Raw genomic sequence first — 19,592 nt, 5'->3', positions numbered from 1 at the left:
ATAAGGTAAAAACTCAATAATAACTGTAGTATAAAAATAACCTTATTTGGATAGAAATTGAACACTAATGAATTAACGGTACGGATCAACCTTATCTTAATAAAACTGAACTTGACCGAATCGGAAACATCCGACACGAAATCAACCCGACCCGAAATAACTCGATTAAACTGAACATAACTTGTCAATCCGAGTCGAATTTATCCAAACCGAAAGTGAACCGACCTGAAGTTGACCCAACCCATATCCGATCCGGAATCAATTGACCTTGAACCAGATTTTATCCAACCCGAATTAGACCCGAACCGAACCTAGTTAAAAGAATACATTTGAGTCGAGTATATCCAATTAGAACAGACCCGACCCGAATAGACCCGACCCAAACTCCATCCGGTTATCCAAATTGACACCTCCGTATGATTACGTATTTTGTGAGCTAGGCATATTTTGACCTATGTCGCTTAAAATCTTTTATCTTGTATTTACTAACCTATCTAATAACTACCATCCAATTCAAGATCTCCTGCCTACATCCCACATTTCTTCAGCTTTGATTTTTTTTGATTTTTCATAACTATGGTAAAGTATAGTTGAATAAAAGTACCTTACAATAATTACAAAACAACATGTACTTCAATAGACAAAGTGGATAACCAAATTAACACAAGTGTTGACTATTGACTATAGTAATAACTCTAAAATCGTTTTTGTCATTAGTGACAGACACAGGTTGGTGGATACATAAGTGACCTATTAATTCCACCAAAATTGTGTGGCAAAGAAAGTGGTTACTTGTTAAGGAAGTTTGTGAAATTTAGTAGTGATAATGTTTACTGGTAACTGAGTTTTAAATAAAAAATAAAAAATACAAAAATTGTTTAATTGGGTTTGAAATATTGTGTATAATGATATTAATATGTACATTATTCCCTTAAGAGAGATATCTTAATATAAAGTCGAATATTTATATATCCTTTAAATATTGGAAAAAAATTCAATCACATCTTTGACATATAAAAAATACTTCCTTTGTTTCTTTACACTTGCATCAATTCTATTGTCACCCTTGGCTATGATTTCTTTCAATAGTTTATTTCATTAATTTGATATATGTAAAAATTATGAAAGTGAAAAACTTTGCAACTGTAAAGATCGGGACAAATCTATCAACACCCCATGCCACAAGAATTAGTTTTTTTCTTTGATACAATTCATCAAATCTATTCAAAATCTATTGCTAAAAAAGTGATCATGCAAAATTTTTGCACGAATAGAGAAACAAAGTAAGTACATTTCAGAGTGTAGGACCTGTTTCGGTTAATTTAGAAGTCACTACTGAAATGGTGTATGCTAGTAATCTTAATCGTTTATTAGTATATGGCTTTGTGTTCGTAACTAGTTTACTTAAGCTAATATCCTTTTATAACAACAATATTAGCTTAATCACACTCAATTTATCTAATACTGTGATAGTAACTTAAATCATATTTCGTAAATATACAACGTATTCCACTAATGTAGCTATGTATCAAAATAAATATTCTGTTTAGTAACTTTTTAAAGTACGTTACGTAATTGAAATGTCAATTGTACACCTTTCCCACCTATAATCCAAAAACTTTATGAATTTTGAAAGTTACCCATAAAATTTACACAATCAGATATTAATATTAGATAATTAGTGAAATAAGTAAGTTAACTGGATAGAGCCAAAATGAATATCCTAAGAAATTAGGACATTATGAGCTGACATGAACTTAACGAATTATAGAGAAAATGTACTAAACTTATTACACCGCAACTAAACAAAACTGTACTCAATTGATTAAAGCTGATTTTGAAAGTTTAAGTAAGCAATTGTGAATAGGCGCAAATAGTTATTACATAGAGTTGGCCACATAGATCCTAAGCGCACAAACTAATCATTTATGACAAAAATTTATAAAATACGTATATACGCCCAAAAATATTGGATCCACCTACTTGGATCAACGTAAAATTTTTTCTTCTTACATATGACAATCTATATATGTTTATTACTTAAATTCTTATATGTATTTGTTGTTATTATCCAATATTAATGTAATTGTCTACGTGGCTTTTATGTATTTGGAGACTTATTGGCCAAGTAATATACTTGCCATCTACCTTGCAACCACGACATTCTATATAAAGGCATGCACTAGAGAGTTCCCCCTCTCAAACTCTTCAAGATATATCCTTTATAAATTTTTCAGTCACAGTTCTATTCTCATCATGGCTAGACATGCATGCACTCCATCCGGTAGTTTTGCACTTTTGTTTTTCACTCCCCCTAATGGAGTTGTTCCAGAGATGGATTTCTCCTCCTTTCAGTACTTACTCAAAGACACTGCCAATCTAAACACCTTCATTGTGTTGTCTTCCGAAACTGTTTCTGAATTAGTGCTCAACCCATATATCCCTAACCACAAACAACTCAATAACCTCTTAATGCGAAGGTGTGCTGGTGACGGGGTGATCCGCCCAGCCCATCTTCCAAACTATCATGAAATTTTCCCCTTAGCTCCTCAATTTCACTTATTCTTAAGATGGTGTCTAGGGCAATCTTTCAACCCAAATAATATTAGACCTACTCTTCAAGTAGTAGATCCTATGCCGTTGATCAACTTCAATGCCCCGGTTATAGATCTTGACAACCTTGGAATCCGGTTGTGTATGGGGACATACACAGATGCTTTTCAAGTTATGAAACTTCCTCCTACCCCACATGTATTACATTTGTTGGTATCATACGAGAAAGAAACTAATTTCGTGCCCAGTTACAACTATCTGGATATCACGCCCTACCAAGGATCAAGAGCTGCAACAGTAGTTAATCCTCCTTTCTTTGCCATGCCTCATGACACTCTTGTATGTTGTTGGAATGTTAGGGGTCTTGCTAGACCCTCACTAGTTCGACATTTTCACCATCTTTACAATATCCATAATCCAGCAATTGTTGTTCTATTGGAGGCTCGTCAGAGTATAGACAATGTTCAAGCCATTGTCACCGCACTTCCTGGAAATTATAGCGTATTCTTTTCTCCCCCTGAAGGACTTACTGGTGGATTGGTTGTACTGTGGAGAAATGATATCATCGCACTTGATCCTAGGCTCATCCAAACTGAATATGTGATAGCGGATGTTTATTTCAAGGTAAATTGCTATGTAATATTTTTTTGTCTCAAAAGTATTATTAAATCTCAATTATGCTTTCAATTTTTAAATCTATGAAACTGAACAACTATATGATATACGTAGGGTCAGCCAGCTACAAGGCGTTCTTTGTTTTAATTGGAAAGGTGAAATTATTCAGTTAAGGGAGTTGAACTGGAGAAAACCCTTTGCTGATCATGCTACTTGGTGTTCCCTACTATCATTCTGATTTTAGTTAATAGAATTTCTATTTATTGTCAATCAAATTAGTGTTGTGTTTGGATTTATACTGGGAATCCTTTTAGGTTGTGTACTTCTAAACTAAGTACGAAGTAATGTAGTGTGTTTTTAGTTGATTAGTAGAAGTCCAATCTACGATATTTATGTACCTAAATGATATCATAAATTTAAAACTTGTTTTTTTTTTTTTTTTTTTTTTTTTTTAAAAAAAAAACAACAGTTGGTACTTGTTAATTTTCATTGAATTGAAACTATCTAATTAGTTGATAAATTTCATATTAATTGACATTGACATTGGGACGCCTAAGTTTGAACTGAATAACAAATATTCTTTTTTGGAAATAAGCTAGCTACGCAATCACTTCAACTTCACAGAGCATACTTCGTCGCACAATAGTTGAAATCAAAATGCTTATTAAATTTATAATTATTATTTATAAAATAAATTCAAACCAATGATGCGAAATTAACGAATTTGATCGGAGACATTTCTGGATAATCATACTTTATTGCATAATAATTCGAAATTAAGAGTAGTCACGGGGTAGTAGGGTACAACAATAGAAAATTCCATAACACAGAAATCAACCATTTTACCCTCGCAAGGCCCAGTAAATTGCAAGGGAAATCACTAAAACAATTGTAACCAAATTGTTCCTAGATGATAATGTAATATTATGGTTACACAATGCCTCATTTAATTTAGTAAGCCTTTGTAACTCGGAGATAAGTTCAGAATTTTCTTTTGACAACGCCTCATTAGTTCTCTGTAAATGGTCGATTTTGTCTTCTGTCCCCAGCTTTCGGCTCTGCCCTGATAAATCCTCTTCTCAGACAAAAAAATTACAATCCCTCGTCTTATCCTGCCAAAATTTAAGTAAATGGCACAAAACTTTCCAAATTATTTATAAAAATTTGTGATTAGTTGGCTATTTAAATGAATCTATAAAGATTGAAATGTTATAAATTTATAAATACCTTCCAAAAGGGACATCCGAAGAATCGCTTGCCAATGTTATTACCCCTCCGGACGGTGGATATCCTAGCTTCCTCACCGTGCTTGCAGGTTATTTTTGTCGCATTTGCGGATGTTGCGCTACACTGCGAATCCATTGACAATCTACTTGAAATACAAGATGATATTAATTGGTTGTTGTTGGCAAATGAAAATGCAGTTTTATAAATACTCACTTGCATAGCAACCTACCCTGTAGGTCAGTTTAATAAATACTCACTTGCATAGCAAGTTACCCTTTAGCTTATCTTATACGTTTTGAAGTTACTCATATTTTTCGTATTAGGGATTAAATAAGACTGAGCTACTTGTGAAGTATTCGAGCTCTTTTCGGTCAAAGGTCGGAGAAACCTTGATAAAATTGTGGTTCATATCGGGGTTGATTTATGCTTGAGACCTAAAAATCCGAAGTTTAGTTATGCCAAACTTAGCTTGAAGAGTACGTGAACAAGGTGGAATTGTTTTTCCATATTATAACATAAAATGCATATAAATACACATATATTAATCAAAACATAATACCATGCACAATAAGATAGTACTGTCGATAGTACTGTTATTATTAATTTAAAATACTGTTTGTATAATAAAAAATTAATTAATCATTAATAAACAACACATGTAAACCACATTTATTAAAAAATCTAGGTTGATCGTGAGCTTTTCGAGTATGGCTCAGTCACGGCTTAATTCAAATTTCAGCTTGGAAATAGCTCGAATATAATTGGTTTGAAATTGGTTTCAGTTGAAAATAATTTAAATGTTCCCAATAATAGATGATTTTAGTTCGGGGTTGACTTGTTTAATAAGCTACCCTACGTCGTATGCCTCATAAAAATTGAAGAATCGATATTTCCGCATTGACTTAATTGCAGTTAACCATAAACTCCTCTTATAACATGGACTTTATTTGTCAAATGGCGGTTGACTCTGATCCGACAGTTTATGTACATACTCAGTGTTGACAAATTTTTAAGTTTTTGAGATCAAAGCAATAAAAAATGATCTGTACAAATATAAAAACGAATGGAATTCACGTTAAAGTCGCATTGACGAACAAAGTCAATGATCTGGGGCAACCAAAACCACCCATGTCACATTGCAGTTTTACAAGTGTTGAACTTCAATCCCACTAAGTCAATACTTACATGCAGGTATAAAGGTATATGGAGTGCAAAGTTTGTAAATAGTACTATCACGTGTGATCATGTCAATATTTACTGACAACAATTGTCCCTCTCAAAATATAAATACTATTACACCTAAAATGTTTATTAATTAATTATTCGTAATATATTCAAATCAGATCAGACCAGATTAGAAATATTCAAATCAGATGTGATTATAACTTTTATTTATCATTTACTTATTGGAAAAAATCGTTATTTGAGTATTACATAATAATATGAAAATAAAATATTTAAAAAATTATTAGCGAGACGGATCTAATGAATATCCATTTTGATAAAATTTTTGTCATTATAGATAATTATAAAAATGCGGTCTAGGTTTATTCAAATTATTGAACCAGATTAAGTTTAGATAAGATTACTAAAATTCAGGTCAGACTAGAAAAGACTTTATTAAAATCAGACCTAGATCTCCTTATTTAAGGAGAAGAGATAAAGTCCTTCATAAGTTGTTTAAAAAAAACATATGGGAATATATGTTTCTCAGTTGCAACGTCGATCTAATAAACACAATTATAGAATTATGTTCTATTTGAAGATAATTACTTTTATTCCTGGGAGTTTTTTTTAGTGACAATTTAATGTGCTGTTTATTTTTCGTTTGGCCTAGATAAAATTAAAACGCATGGTACAAATTTTAGATAAAAGAAAAATGTTGTAGGTAAAAATTATAAATCTCATATGGCAATTATGTGTAAACCGTCCAAAGTGCCGAATGAAATTAAAATCAAGTTATTTTAACATAGATTTCAACAATAGATTTAAGATAACAAATAAATATTAACTATCAGCCAACAATGACTTTAAACAAAATTATAAATGAGAAAAGTACAACTTTTTGCATTATCTAAATGAGAAATGATAAAAAAAATTCTTAACTTTATTTACATTGATACATACTAGTACAACTTAGTCTTCATAACTACAGTTGTATGAATTTCCGCTTTCAAATTAAAATTTTCTCACAAACTTTATTACTGAACTATTAATAAGATTTTACATTCTAATGGATCATTTTTTTGTGTGGTGGTTATACTTTATGAACAGTTATGACTAAAATATACATTCATATATGAAGGTTAGAGAAATAAACATTTTTCCTTACTGATTGAACAACAGTAAAGTCTGATAACGTGGCTTTTCCCTAAAATACCGTGCCAAAATATCACGACAAAAGTGACACAAGGCGATGTGATACTCTTTGAATCCAAGTTATAATAATTATATAATATACAGATTTTGAAAAAAAAAATTTATTAGACACACTTTGCATTTTGGGAAATATTATCCTATCCGGAAAAATTACAGCCAAAAGCTTTAATATAAATAAGAGACCTCTAATTATGTGCACAAGGCAACATACTTATAAGAAAGCAACATTTTTTGGATAAAATACTAATCACACTTGTCACTCATATTGCCATTTATTAAATGCAAATAACATACAACCTTTACATATAAAACTTTTTTAATTGATGCAGCTACTCCAAAGTCCAAAGTTCCAAACAAGTTTATCTCATGCTTAGTACATTACAACCGTACCCACATGATATGTTATTCGGTTATTCCCATTTTTCATTACAAGTCGTAATGCTGCATTGCATCCATAAAATATTAACTAGCTTCCCATCTGATACCAAAATGTTCAATACACACATAATTCAAAGGCCCATATAAAAATGTAATCTTACAAGCATAATTGACAAAGGATAGTTTCCATGTAATTAGATTTAACTATCAACATAGTTAACGTGGAAAAGAGGTGGCTTTAGATCGCCATAAAAGTCGACTCTGACCCTACAGCATGCCTGTATACCTTCATCTTTAATCATTTGTCGGACACCCTTATGAATCTTACATATCACGATGTTGTTGTTCTGATCGTACTTGATCCTTAGCTTCGCATCCCAAGTTTTGTTGTCAAGTAGCAATTGAACGTTTGAGGAGGGGGGAAATCCATTAAGGTATTCTCTTGCAAACTTCACCAGAACATACTGCAAAATACAATAATTTTAACAACCGTAAGCATCAGTATTATTTATTTTGCTAAAGTAAAACAAAAAAACTCAGTATTACATTACATATATAAAATATAAAGTTGGACCAATTGCATCAAAAGGTACATACCATACGTCCCACTTTAATGTAGGGAGGTGTAAATTTAGCCTTGAAAGAAGGTAGATTGTTTTCAATGTAGTCGTTAATGTCGAAATCGTGATCTGAAGAATCGCTGTCGTCGTCATCGCTTTCGGCTCCGAATTCCACACCATTTCGATAAGTTCTAACCCAAAAGTAGTGACTTCCAAAGTAGAATAACTCAACGACATCTCCATTCCTTATGTCGTTCACTTCAAGGAAGTGCTTCCATCCATCCTCAATGAAACATTTCCAATTGGGACCCATTTCAACCAATCTAACGATTACTGGAAAGCGTGAACTTTGGTAACCACGTAGAACTAAGTATTCGCCAGTAATCGTCTTTATCAAGTTCGCAAATCTATCCGGAATAAGCTACAAAAGTTTTTGCAAAATACGTTTGTCAATACCGCCCATATTGATGAGCATACTAAGCTTAAACTTATTTGCTACATATTAATATTACAACCGTATGTGAAATTTAATAAACAGAACTATTGTCATGCTTAAAATTATATATAGTATTGTACAAATGTAATTGAGTAAGTGTTTATTCCTTTTTTAATAAATAGTCAATCCTTTTCTTATTTACCATTTTAAAATTTATTATGTTATATTCGAAATTTTATTAATGCTGGGTTTTATGAAAATAAAAGTTATATTTTTCAGTGGTAGTTCATTAACATAACACTTATTAAAGATTAGGAAAAACAAAATAAATAAATAAATAAATAAATATACAACACAGATATTTGCTCTTCACCGTCATTTCTTAATATTCCATAAAAGCTACATGAAGTTTTGGTTCATCTCCCATCCTAAGTATTCCGAATTTACATGCAATTTGTAATGGGTCGTACTATATATACACAATTTCATTTGACAGTTGCTGCGAATTAGGTGGTTGTGGTTGATTAATTATCTTTCTATCCACAATTGTTTGATAACTTATTATTTCCCTAATTCCTAGTATTTACCCAGGTTAGAATCTTGCATCCCTTGATTAATATTAAAATCTATTATTCACTTTTATATTCCAATCTCCGATTTCTTGAATCATTATATTTTGTAGATGCATCATGATATTTACGGGACAAATAATATACAAAGTTGGTTATTTACATCCTTGACTGAAAAGCTTGAACAAGTTGAAAGACGGTGAAGATTGAATGTAAATAACCAATTTTTTTTATTTTTTTTTTCAAAAATGTAAATAATCATTGAATACATTAACATGACAAATTAAGGCAAAATATGCTTACCAGTCGTTCTCTTGTCCATTCGTTAACCATGAATAGAAACCACGGTGTTTTTGGACCTTCCATAAAATCTGTTGTTTCCTACAAAGCAAAGTGACTCAAAAACTAGTATGATATGGGAGACTTACATATGGTATGCAATATTGTTAAAAGGTCAAGACAACTGCTAATAAATTAGCTAGAACAAGATAATCAAATCCCCTTAACAATGCACAAATCTGGAAGTGAGTCTTCAATATAGATCCACTAATATAATAGCTATTTGACTGGTTACAATTATTTTACATGATTATCAAAGCGTTTAAAATTGTCGGATGCCTATTTTTTTTTTTTTTTTTTTTAAATATTTAAGCTACTCATTTCAGCGTAGATTAAAAACTATTTACTAACTTTTTAAAATCTGATATATTATGCAGAGTGTAATGCTATGTAGATATGTATTTGTTGAATAACCTACGAAAATAATAAAGCATGAAATATCCAAAGCAAAGTTCAGGAATACCTTATCTTATACCCTAATTGACTCAGTTTCTCAAGCTCCCCAAGACATCATGTCGCTGGGAAAAGAACATCCATGAGTATGTTAATTAAAGTTTTTGTGTTACAATAAACGGAAATGATGGAATTTTTTAAGAATGTAGCTTTGATTTTATGGTTGTTTTTGTTTATGTAGAGTTCATAATAATATCAACTGTAAGTAAATAATGGTGAATAAGGTGAGGTAAATTAAATGTTTGAGGAAAGTTGTTGACTATACGAGCCTGACGTCATTCACTTGCTATGACACGTCAAACAGTAGTGTCATAAAAATTGAGTAGAAATATAAAATTTGTTACTTGTATGGCTGTATATCATTAAAGGTAAATTGTTCTTAATTACAGTATTTACTAATTCTTAATTTAAAATTTTCTTTTAGTACTTTATAATTTTATGAAATTACTTTACAACCATTATATTCCTCTATAAAAAGTGATTCATTAACATGTATAGGATACACTCGATTAAAATGAAGCTAAACACAGAATGGAATTCGATCAAAATTGACCAATTACTGAAGCGTATAATCAACCTGTTAGGCTAGTCTAAGTCAAATCGAACTTAATGGATGTGAAAGCAGCCGAATTGAAATCAACCCGACCTACATTAATCCGACCCACACTTAAAACTAATTAACACGTTTTGAACCCGATCCAAATAAATCCGAACCAAACACAAACCAAAATGGAGTTCATCTGGCCAATTTCCGACACGGACTCGAAAGACCATGACACCAATTTCAATGTTCCTTAATTTTGACCGAATTGATCACATCCGAGTTAAACGACTACATTAAACCCGAATCAAGACCTCTACTTGATGTAACTAATAATCCTTCACTCTTACGGTTGCTTTTAGCATCAAAAAGAAACACCTGTTATGGACAATGGGATTAGGGTTATTACGATGTTTTGATGCTTACTTGATCTTACTAGCCACCTACAATCCTAAATGTACCTATGATCCTTTATTCAATGCATTACACCGTGGTTCCATTTGGATGTTTCTACTATGGTCATCTTTTAATTGACCATTCCTAATCTTAAATCTCGGTGGTTGATTTTTCCTTTATTTTAAAAAATTTGTCAAATATTTATTTGATTTTAAAATTTTTAAAATCATTTTCTAATTTATGAAGTTTAATTATTTTTGGGCATAAACATTTATATTAATTGTCTTAAGTAAAATCACTTTTTAATATAATCCAAAAATAAGATTAAATTTTAAACAATTAAAATTTAAATCGTTTATTGTTATTCATTGTTCATCAACATTCTTCCTTGTTATTGTTCCTCGAGTTCTTCATCCATGGAGTAAAATAACCATTTGTTCATCATCTTTTTACCTAAATGCTTATAGGACATTACATGTGACACACATCTTTATTAATTATTACCTACGAGGCAACAACCAGATATATATGAGTAGCCTATAATTAAGCTTATGAAAATATATGATCTTTGATAATTTTAGTCAATGAATCACTAATAAGGGGCAAAGTGTTTAACTAAATAAATGTAAAGGGTGATGTATATTATTTCATATTAACTAAAACATGTAAGTTAATTACCTCTTATATAAATTTTTAAATTATAGTAAAAATTTTATTTGCTTATATAGTTAGATCGAATATACTTATTAAAACATACTAATTAGAATATAATTTAATCTTGTAAATATAATATAATTAGAATAATACAATATTACCTGTATTATGAGTATATGTTTAATTTTACATAACTACTTTGCCAAATTTTAGGTGGAAGAGCAAATTATACACCTAACACAAAACCCTAATTTACCAGATTAATTTTAATTTATACCCTCATATATACTAAGTTTACAAATAAACGTACATATCTTTTAAAATATATTAACCAATAAAACTTAGTATTTATAAAAGGTTAAGGATTATAATATATTCCAGCTTGCTTATAATTATTTGTCTTGTCATTTATCTTTTGTTAAGAGGAATGACAACCGAGTGGCTCATGCTCTTGGCAAGTTGTGCTTTTCCTTCGACTCAATTCGAGTGTGGATGGAAGAAGTTCCTTTGAGTATTTCTGAAATTGTAATGGGTGAATTAAGGCCCTTGATTGATTAATAAAGTTCGCTTGATCGGTTCCCGTGATGGAAAAAAAATGGAATATAATATATTATTTATTACAAAAACCTTAATTCTAGGGAAAAAAAAATTTAATTAAAAGAACATACCATAATTCAAATGATAATGAATCCTATCGCGTAACGCCTATTACGGTGATATAATATCAAACTACAAAGAATAAGTAGTATAAATGATATTATGTTTTAAAAAACTTAATTAACTAAGGGCCTGTTCACATTTACTTAATTTCAGTGCAGTTCAGTTCAGTTCAGCTCCAATTAATTCACTTAAGTTCAGTTTAGTTCAGTTCATATCCAATGAGTTCAGTTCAGTTTAGTTCAGCTCCCAATTTCCTTCTCTCATAAATAATTCATTTTAGTTCAGTTCAGATCAGCTAAGCTCCAATCAGTTCAGTTCAGTTCAGCTCCAATCAGTTCAGTTTAGCTGAATTCAGTAAATATGAACACGCCCTAAGGGCCTGTTCTCATACGTTTATTTTCAGTTCAGTTCAGCTCTTAGTTCAGTTCAGTTCAGCTCCTAATTTCCTTCTCTTATAAAATATTCGTGATGAATTTGTAACCACTATTTGTATGCACATCTACAAAAGTAATGGTATATGTTCCTTAAGCAAAAATAAAAGGGAAAGAGTGGTTGATAAAGTTGTAAGTTACTAATAATCCCTTGAAATTTATATTGAATTAATTGAGTGGTTGTAAGCTTGCAATCTACAATAAATTGATAGCTGATGGATGTAAGATCTAGATCATAGATGTAGCCATTTGACTAATGTTAGATGAAAATGTAAAGGGCACAGTAATTCTATTTATTTCTGCATGTAATCCTGCTTCTCATACTGATACATAGACGGAAATTTAAATCGCCATGTACGGGGAGTTAATTGAGCGGATTGAACATATCGATTGCAGCTTAATGAGTTCATTTGGAGTTTTTGTCTTTTTTTTAAAAAACAGGATATTAGTGTTGTGGAGTTGCTACAAGAGAAGTCAGTTGTGCTTATCGTGGCGATTTTTCACTATAACATAAAACATGTGATAGGTTTTACAATATAATTAAATGAAAATAGCTAAATAAAATGAATCATATAAATTTGCGTGTATATTATTATATCGAACTTCACATGGTCATTTTTATCTTACATTAGGCCGATTTTATATATTATATCATAATCATATAAATTATGATATTTTCATTTAATAAAAGCAAATTACTTAATATATACCCCTATATCCATTTAATATATCCCTAGTTATAGGCATTTTGACTTTGTAGCAAAATTTGTTGAAGGCACTCTATGTGTATTTATTTAGGCAAGTAAATAAACAGCTCAAACTGATATTCGTAAGCAAATTTAGTTGGGTCAATTAATATGGAAATAATTTTTATCCAATCACTACTTGCCACATCACAAGATTACTTCGACTGCAAGCTTCTTTAGTCATTGCCAAATGCTATATCTTCCCTTCTCCCTTGTTATCGTACTAAGAGGTGTAAGGTTTTGTTCCCCTACAAGAGGTGTTTGTTCCTGATTTGTCAAGTATATAGCTCTGCCTATTTGCTTTTCCAATATATTTCTGTTACTGCATCAAGCTTATCTTTGCCAAAGGAAGTGTATCAAAGCATATGTCAGTTATAAATATGGTGGTTGGCATGTTCAAATTTTAATTTGTAGATACTAGTCATAAAACAACTAAAAATTATATTGAGGAAGAAGTTAGCTGGCAATCTTTACTTTTTAGGGAAATAACTTAATTAAGCAACAAAAATTGCAAAAAGATTTACCATGAAGGCACAATTGGTCATTTGATTAACGATCTAATAACGTTATAGTACGTAATCTATGCGCTTGTGTGTGTATCCGATATAATATATATAATCTCCTCTGTGAATAGTACTTGATTAAAATAGGTATATTGGAAAATTAGTAACGGATTAATGGTTGTCTTGAGTGAATGTAGTTACATATAAAATACAAAATGACTTAATAGGGCATTTTATCTAAATAAGGTAATTTGAAATCCCTTTTTGTTAAGACATGTATTTGGATCTCATTGGTATTTTGAAGTTAAACGACATTAAAATCTCAATTCAGTTATAATGGCATGATCCCACGTCTGGTCTAACTTTAATCCTTTTGGCCCGTATGATCGTCACTTAAACAGTTCAAGACAGTAAATATGTTCTTTCGCGTGTTAATAAAATGTTCAAAGTTCATTTGTACTTTTTGTAAAAAGTTTTTGTTGGCTCTATCCTTACATAAGACACGTTTATACTTGTTAATATTTTTTTTTTTAGAAATACATAACGAAACTTTCAAAAAAGATTAAAAAATTGTATAAACTCATATTAAAAAAATGCAGTCTAAAGACTTGAGTGTAATTAACTTATTGTATGTGGTGATTGAATTCAATTAAGCACAAATTCGTTAAAACAAGGAACGGGTGGCATCGTTTCGTATAACTAATATGTATACAAGAATGAATGTGCATTAAAAATGGGTGTCGATATATATGTTACTTTGGTAATACTTACCTTAGAGTAAATTACTCTATGGAATTATGTATTTTAACAATATATTTATTTTCAAAGATATGCCGTCTTTTAAAATACATTATTTCAATGTATAAATATAAATTATCACTATAATTATTAATTTGTATGGTTTCCACCAAAATAATAAAAATATAAATAAAAATAAACTAGTAATAATTTGTTATTGAATACAGTAATCAAAAATCGTATTAATTTAATATTAGCACTACTAGTAATAATATGCTAATAAATTATGGCCCATCACAAGGGCCAAATGTGTTGTATTCAGTTTTGTTGCAGATTAATTTAAAGTGCTAAAATATGGAATCAAACATAGGTTATTGGTCAATTGATCCAATATTGACTTGCTCTTTAATTTAATAAAGTTATCTTACAAGTAGTCCTAATAATATAACATATTAACATTCATTACATGGTGAATAACTGAATAAGTCATGCAGGACTTGTAACACAATAAAATTTTTAATAAAAAGTTTATTAATATAATTTCAACAGTATGCAATTGAATATATTGTGAGTCTTGGATTTATTTTAATAGCATTACTAGATGAAAGCCCGTGCGTTGCACGGTTTTTTCATATATAAATCTCAAGAGAATACATTTTCGTATAGATTGTAAGTTTTATTTTTATTTTTATTTTTATTTTTATTTTTATTTTTATTTTTTAATTATTTGATTTATTTTACTATTTAATAATTTCAGACAAAAAAAAAATAATAATTTAATTAAAGTGTTATTGTCTATTACAAAAGTATTTTTTTTAAATGTAATTTATAATGCGGCTTTATTTATTGCTATTTGGTATTTTATTCATGGTAGTTAATTATATGACAACTAAATTTAAAAATATGAATACGTTGTAAATATGATATCTTTCATAAAAAAAATTGTAAATATGATATTTTATCGGTTACATATTAGGATAAAATCTTTAATGTGAATATTTTTTTTAATAATTAAATCTTAAATCATTATTCGTTGTTTTTTTTAAAAAAATATTAAAAAAATAATAAAAACATGTATACTATTTATCTTCTATTTCAATAGAATCACCGACTTTGTTCACAGCCATATCTCTTCCATCTAATCAAAATGGATAAATAAAACATGTTAGCAAAAATAAAATTTATATAAAATTAATCTTTATAGTCTTATACAATAAATCAACATATTTACCAGGAAGTGAAAAATTGTTGTGAAATTAATCTCAAAATTTAACTGTATAAAATTAAATCTTTTCATCGGCTCAAATCGCCCAAACAATAGTATTTTGAAAAATTAAATCATTATATTGTTGTCACTGACAATGCGTGCGATATTGCTTATTTGTAACGATTGAAAAGTATCTAACGGAGTAAACTTTTCTTATAATTAATTTTGGACGAAATTGTTCAAAGTTGGCTTTAATTGCGGTACGAACACTGTCACTCTATAATTAAAAATAAAAATTTAGTTAATTTGATGACTTGAAAATTAATTAATAAAAACTAAAAAGGATTTATAAAGATATAATACCTCTTCGTACTTTGATTTACCACTCATTTTTGCTTGAATTTAATTCTCTGATTAAATTAGATCTACATGTAAAAACAAAATTCAGTAAACAAAACATACATATATAATCATTAAGTATTCCAAATAAACTCAATGTAAGCAATAAAAACAAATATACATTTAAACATGGATTTTTAAAATTAAACTAAGAATTACGCAGTCATCTTAATTTGGTTTTGTATTCATATGAAATTTTATTGGTGCTGTAGGATGCGTCAATTTGTTGTGGTAGGCATCACAAATTTTAATTTAATTATAATTAAGGAATAATTTTTATTTCTTATCATTAACACTATCAAAATTATCTAAGATATATAAATCCTATATCTAAAGATTATTTTTTTCAAAAGATAATTTTTAGTTTTTTAAAAAATTTAAATCCTATTAAATCATTATTCGTTGTTTTTAAATACGTGGCAAATTTCTTAAATCTTATTCGTCGCTTTTATTGAGGTGGCTAGTAAATTTTTTAATTCTAAAATAAAATAGAAAGCTAATTTTTAATTGGTCAAAAATATACCTTTGCTTATGTGGCGCGCCGGATGCTTTTCAAAAAAGCCTACTTTATTTATATAATAATATTAGATTTTTAGATTATGGAGTTTATTTTATTTATAATAAAAAAAAAATTTTGCTAGGGAAGTATGTGTACAGTTGGAAAAGGGAAGTTAAAACATAAACGATTCATATTGTCTTGGTTACAAACACTTGAGTCATGAATTAGGGAAGTATGTTATTTTATGCTTGTATCTAATGTAAAATGAAATGAAAAGTTAAGAAAAGATAACCGGACATATATATTAAATTATCAAATTCACGAACGCAAACCTAGTTGATTTGTAAATCGAACGGTAAATTAGTTATACAAGTAAATAAGGTATTTTGCCATTAAGCATGAATCAATAAACAAGAGTCAGCTTAATCTAATCCATACTTTACAAATTGCAAACTTCAAACCCTATCATCAACTATGTGGTGATTGGTGAAAGTAGGAAACACTCACTTAATATTTTATTTGGCACAAATAGTGGGGCCACTTCATATTTTTAATACATTTGCACATACATTTATGATTATAAATAAGTGTGGGAGCAAGACCACTTGTGTATATTCATTCACAAAACATATTATCATTAATATAGTATCCACTCCAACTCCTTTCTTCCTTACTCTTCCCCTAAAGTTATGTCTTCTTCTTCTTCTTCACTCCCTTCAATCTGTAGTCCTCTTGCTACTGGCCATATGTCGACTTCACCAAAAAATCAACGTCCCACAAATTACCTCTCCCGTCGAACTTACATAGATCGACTCAAGGCCAATAGGTCCGGGTCTTTAATGGGTCGATCACTAGCTCGGATAAAGAAGTCTCGGGCTAAGGCCATTATGTACATGGAAGAAGAAGCTGAAAAAAATGTTCCTGACTTGAACATTAGTCAAGAAGGTATACAATTGAATGTATACCAAGACATATCTGGGGGGAGGGCAAATGTCGAAAACATTTTTCCATCCCCAAAAAAGGGTTTTGCTTTTTTAGCTGTAACTCCTCCTCCCAACAAAGGTCCTAATGAAAAAAGATTTGTTCCCTCTATAGTCCCGTATGAATCCCCAAACCCTAACTACGATAACTTGCAACCATTGTACTCAGTGACGGTCAAGAGCATGAGTGAGCTCGACCTTGGTGTCATGTACTATGTAAGAGGCGATGAAACTCTTCGTCGCGTTTACCATGATTACGCAAACAAAGTCGAGCGCAAGGTTCATGAGATAACGTTGTACAAACGAGGGAAAGCCGTCGACATGATGGACACACCAATTTCTCTTGAGCTGATCAGCGGAGATACTTTGTTGGTGCAGGCTAAGGTTTACTTTGATCAAATTGTTTATTTTATTTTGTGAAACAATATAATTATATTATACCGTTTTTCACAATAGTTAACTTACGTTTCTTTTATTTTGTATGTTGATTTTACAGAATCCAGATTTCAATTTAGATACCAGGGTGAAGCACTTTTACGTGCGTGAACATTACACTTTCCCAACTGTTGTCAAAGTAAGTGGTGAGTTGCATGCTCCATTGCAAGGGCTATATGATTTATGGGCTGAATACACAAAAGTGAATCCGGAGAAACTCAATATGACACACGAGGGCACAATCGCCACTTCATGTCACACCGTGCTTGATGCTGAAATCTTTAACGAGGACGATGTGTATGTGTTATGCTTATAAAGTTAAGACTACGTAAGTCTTATAACTTATGAGGAAGTTATGACAGTTGAAGTAGGTGTAAGGGTAACAAAAGCTTACAAGGTTTTTTTCCGTAATTATGGTGCTTTAGTAAAAAAATCAGCTATGGTTTAATTAATATTTCGCTAGATTAGTACTTTAAGTAGTATTAAAGTAAATGGTAATGGTTTGCGTATAAGTCTAGTAGTCTAGTTATGTGTGTTTAATTGAAGTGATCATAGGTTTTAATATGATTATGCATTAAGTAGGAAGGTATCAACTTTTGTACACAGATTTTGTATTCGTGTACGGCTTTATGATTATCATTTTGCACGTACTATGTTGCGTATGTATGGTCGGCTATGTAATGTTTGAATGTATTTGTCGGTATTTTATAAAATAAATATTATTGTGTTTTTAAGTTATTTGCTTTTAACGTATCGTTATCCCCATTTAACTTTGCCCAAATATTTTTATTTATTTTTTTTATTTTATTTTATTTTTTTTATAAGTAACCCCTAAAGTAATGGTTAAGATAAAAGATACCTGTTACATCCTATAAAAGTTTATTGATTCATTTTTGTATGCAATTAAAAATGAATTCAATATTTGTTTTATATACAATTATTAAGGGTAACATGCATACAATAAATTTTGTTGTAGAAGTCATTTGATAGCTTAAGCACTTAAAAATTTAAGAAGTATTAGTGCAACTTATAGTGATGGATCATTGACTAAGCAATTTGTCTGATATTGATAATTTTTTAGTTTGGGCACAAATTTCATCATTACCTACTGATAATTTGGTTGTAGTTACATTAGCAGTAACTAATGCAATGACTTTTATTTTGGGCAAGGGTCACAACCAATTACAAGAACTTGGTAATGAAATAATGATAGTTTGAATTGTCAGATGTAGCCTTGTAGCCTTATATTAGCAGAGGAATCCCTAATTTTATTTGCTTTACAAAACTTTTAAATGTGAGACTGTTAATAAAAATACTTGTATTTTTTTTAGAACAAAAGGATATTGATGAATACAAGTTTTATGAACCGTGCAATGATCCGTGGTTTATAATTTTATTTGAATATAACATTACTACATGATTAATATAATCTACCAAACTACGTTTTCATCTAATCGCAATTTGTTAATCTATATCTCCCAAAGAATACCACTAATATTCCAAATAAAAAAATATAAATTTTGAGTCATAACAATGTTAAAAGTTAAGTTTATGATACATAAATAAGTTCTAACTCAATCAACTTCCAAAAAAAGAATAGCCATGGGTTTAAAAAGTTCTACGTCTGATTTCAGTAGAGAAAAACTTCCTTTTAATTATTATCTATGTACTACAAAACAAAATCATATCATAACATATAAATAATATGTAAAGCCAAGAAACCGGCATATGAGTAGATTTAACACGACACCTATATACGCAAATTAAAGAAAGCTTACTATGATATTTTTTTTTTTTTAAAAAATAAACTAATATTGTCACATATATTATTATCAATCTTTACATGCCTACCAAACAACCCGAGCATCGCACGGTCCACCAAAATAGTATTTAA

This window comes from Chenopodium album, chromosome 16 (genome assembly GCF_948465745.1).
Source record: "Chenopodium album chromosome 16, dcCheAlbu1.1, whole genome shotgun sequence".
NCBI classification, from domain to species: domain Eukaryota; kingdom Viridiplantae; phylum Streptophyta; class Magnoliopsida; order Caryophyllales; family Amaranthaceae; genus Chenopodium; species Chenopodium album.
This window is presented reverse-complemented; position numbering follows the sequence as displayed.